The sequence below is a fragment of the Acinonyx jubatus genome, chromosome E1, assembly GCF_027475565.1.
Source record: "Acinonyx jubatus isolate Ajub_Pintada_27869175 chromosome E1, VMU_Ajub_asm_v1.0, whole genome shotgun sequence".
In the NCBI taxonomy this organism is placed as follows: Eukaryota; Metazoa; Chordata; class Mammalia; order Carnivora; family Felidae; genus Acinonyx; species Acinonyx jubatus.
Window position 1 is genome coordinate 8,620,115 of NC_069397.1, and position 4,045 is coordinate 8,624,159.

Here is a 4,045-nt window from a genome sequence, read left to right on the forward strand (position 1 = left end):
CTCTCCCCCTACGTCCATGACACCTCGCCCACGTTCCAGTAGTGGCCCTTCCACCAGCCTGAATCCACGAGCCTTCAAGTGACGTGAGCCAGACTTGCAATTCGCCCGATGAGATGTGGGGATCCTTTGTTACCGCAGCGTAACTTAGCCCGTCTTGAGCAATACGTAGTCATGGAATTCTTTAATCAGTGGCCACAAGTTGAACGAAGCAGAGTAATAACAGCACGTGGCATGGAAACACAACGTCACGGCGGGGGGGGGGGGGTGGCAGCAAGGCTCGTGTTTGTTTTTGGCTTGTGGTTGGGTTCAACCACCGATGCGCCAACGTTTGAACTCACTCTTGGAAGATAAGAGACGTGTATTCAAGGAAGAAGAGGCTGGTGACGCCATTCTGTTGGAAACTACAGTGCCGGAGAAGACGTGTTTATTTTAGTTGACAATTATTTTGTGAGTCATGGTGGGGACTGGAAAATGCGTGTTGGGGTCAGATACACGGAACGCTAGCGAAGGAGGCATCGAGGAAGGGAGTTGCCCTAAAAATAAAAGAAGTTGCTCCGAAAGGGCAATCTTCTCAGTATTGCGCTCACTGAACACCCCGCAATAACACAGGAAATGCACTCAAACTGGAAATTAAAATCCAGTGGGGCCCATTTGAAATATTTCTTCAGTACGTGGTGTGACAGCAGTGGCAAGAAGTACAAGACTTTATTTCGGGGGTGCCTGGAGGGCTCAGCCCGACTTCAACTCAGGCCGTGATCTCACGGTTGGTGAGTTCGAGCCCTGAGTCGGGATCTCCGCTGTCCACACAGGGCCCACTTCGGATCCTCTGTCCCCCTCTCTCTCTGCCCCTCCCCCACTCACGCTTTCTCTCTCAAAACATGAATAAACATTGAAAAACAAAGACTTGATTTTCTACACAGACTGTATTGGAATAAAGGCACTCAAACGAGTGTTTGAAATTACAAGTGAGCTCTGTGTGTGTATGTGTGTGTGTGTGTGTGTGTGTGTGTTTTAAAGAATTACTTCATGGCCTTTCTAATATCAATCAATTCCTTAATTGATCAATTCCTTCAGTGATGTCAAATGACTTGTCCATGTGGCCAGTGGCATACCTTACCTGTATACTTGGCAATTTATGAGGATTCTTTTTTTTTTTAATTTTTTTTTTTAACGTTTATTTATTTTTGAGACAGAGAGAGACAGAGGATGAACGGGGGAGGGTCAGAGAGAGGGAGACACAGAATCTGAAACAGGCTCCAGGCTCTGAGCTGTCAGCACAGAGCCCGATGCGGGGCTCAAACTCATGGACCGCGAGATCGTGACCTGAGCCGAAGTCGGCCGCTTAACTGACTGAGCCACCCAGGCGCCCCAATGAGGATTCTTAAAGAGTTGGACACTCGATGCAAATAACTCAATTGCAAACCATTTGACTCCTCAATATTTGATGATTTTCTCCATTAGCTCTACATCAAATGTTTTCTAACAGAACCACCTAGAATTTGCTTCTAGTTTCGTTGGCCTAGAGCTGTGAGTTAGAATTTTATGCTTTTGAGGGATTCCTAGGTAGCTCAATTAAACGTCTGACTCTTGATTTTGGCTGAGGTCATGACCTCACCGTTTGTGAGTTCGAACCATGCGTCAAGTTCTGCACTGACAGTCGGAGCCTGCTTGAGATTCTCTCTCTCTCTCTGCCCCTCCCCCACTCTCTCTCTCCATCTGAAAATAAATAAACTTAAAAAAAGTTTTATGCTTTTGATATGCTTAGATTAATATTAAATTTACCTACGTTTTGAGTACTTTCACGGTTTTTAAGACTCCATGGGGCACCTGGGTGGCTCAGTCGGTTAAGTGTCTGACTTCCACTCAGGTCATGATCTCGCAGTTTGTGGGTTTGAGCCCCACATCAGGCTCTGTGCTGTCAGCACAGAGCCTGCTTGGGATCCTCTGTCTCCCTCTCTCTCTGTCTCTGTCTCTCAAAAATAAATGAACATGAAAAAAAAAAACAAACCTCTGTAACCAGCTACAATTTATGTTAGTGTATCACATGAAATTATAACCTAATTTTTTTGCAAATAGCCAGTTACCGAATAATCCATTTTTTTCTCCCGCTGTTATGATGCCTTGATTTTATCAGATCCACATATATTTGTGGGACTGTTTTTGGGCTTCCTGATTCATTGATCTGTCTGCCTATCCCACTTTCAATTACTACAGCTTAAAAATACTGCTTCAGGAATAATAAACAAGTAAGAAGGGTTGAACGAGTATTGTTTTTAATTTTTTTTAATGTTTATTTTTGAGTGAGAGAGTGAGCACGTGCGAGCGAGGGAGGGGCAGAGAGAGAGGGAGACACAGAATCCGAAGCGGGCTCCAGGCTCCCAGCTGTCAGCACAGAGCCCGACGCGGGGCTCGAACTCATGAACCTCGAGATCATGACCTGAGGGGAAGTCAGACGCTTAACCGACCGAACCACCTGGGTGCCCTGAGAGAGAGTGTTGTTTTTTTTTTTAAAGACTGTAGAGTGTGCTTCCTCTAGTCTGTGAAATTTGTCACTCTGTCCGCTGGCTTCTGCCCCTTTGCTTACAAATGTGAACATTTTTTTTTCTGTCTTGAAGAGACTTGTGTTGACCTCCTTGTGTTTTTCTGGTTATTGCTTTTCTGCCCTTCCTTTCACTGCCGGTCTGCCCCTGCGACGCATGGAGCATAGTCCTCTTTCCCTTAAATTCCTGTGTTATCTGGCCACGCTGTGCTCCCCAAAGAGAACTATTAAAAGTTATCAGCACCTCCCTTATGTCCTTCACGTCTATTTCTGATCTTCAACCTCCCGCGACCCCTTGCACAGTGTCACAGCAGTCACTACACCGCCCGGACTCACCTCGCTTCTCTCTCGCCACTGCCCCGCTCTGGAACCCCGCTGACTTTTTTGAGGGCAACCTCCCTGCCTCTTCGTTCTTCCTGTACTTTCTGTACACACTTCTCTTCCAAGACTGGCTGGCTGGTGGCCTTGAACGGGTTACTTAACTTTGACTCTCCCTTGATTCCAAAGAACATGGCTGGCGTGGTTTGCTCTGTGTTCATCAGGCGCCAGCGGGAACTTTGTGCAGCTTGGTCCACAGCCCGTTAAGGTCCTCCAGACCTAAAAATGAGCTGCTGACTTTCTGGCGGACTCCTAGAACAGAGCTTGGCTTTGACGTTCCAATGCCACCACTGTCCCCAGTGCCTCTAAGACATCTTCTGGGTATGAGAGAAAGGCCCCCCCTAAGTCTCAAAACCTTGATACGTGGTTATTGTTGAAGCCCTCGTATCTCTCCACTCCAACACCACTACTGACCCATTCTTCTTACCTCCCGCTTCTTCCGTAGCTTCCACCGAGAAGTTCATTAAAAGCTTCTCTGGCTGACTGTTGCCAGTGGATCAATCCGAATTTCTTAGCCTGGCACTCAAGACCACCCGAGTCCGTGTACAGACTATGTTTACGGCATCCGTACCCACCGCTACCGTAATTAATACTGGGGTCCAAAGGATCCGGATTTCAATTCAGACTCAGACTCTTGGTAGCTGTGTGGGCTTGGACGAGTTACTTAGCCTCACTGTCACCAAACCCAAAGACCTTGGAGTGTCACAGCAGAGGAGACTGACCGCATGTAGCTTGTGTGTGTCAAGCCCCAAAGAACCTCCAGGGATCAAAGAGACTTGTCTGCCGAGCACAAAGGCAGGACTCGATCCGTCTTGGGCAACAGCCATAGTAACACCTCTGGACTCTTGAAGGTGAACACAGCGACTGTCCTTCTTTTTCTTTGCTTTTAGAAGTCAACAGAGTGATCCTCTGCCCTTTTTGCTAACCCCTTTTCGACCCAATGAAGCTATCTTATTTCTTGGCATCCCCAAAATACCTAAGGCGCCTAATAGACACTCTATAAAACTTTGCAAATAAATGCTTGTTGCGACCACCCATCATGGTCTAGGGAAAAGATCACCCAGAGTCAGAAGACCCAGGTTGATTTCTGGAGTTGCCCTATGCTGGCTCCATGACATGGAACAACCA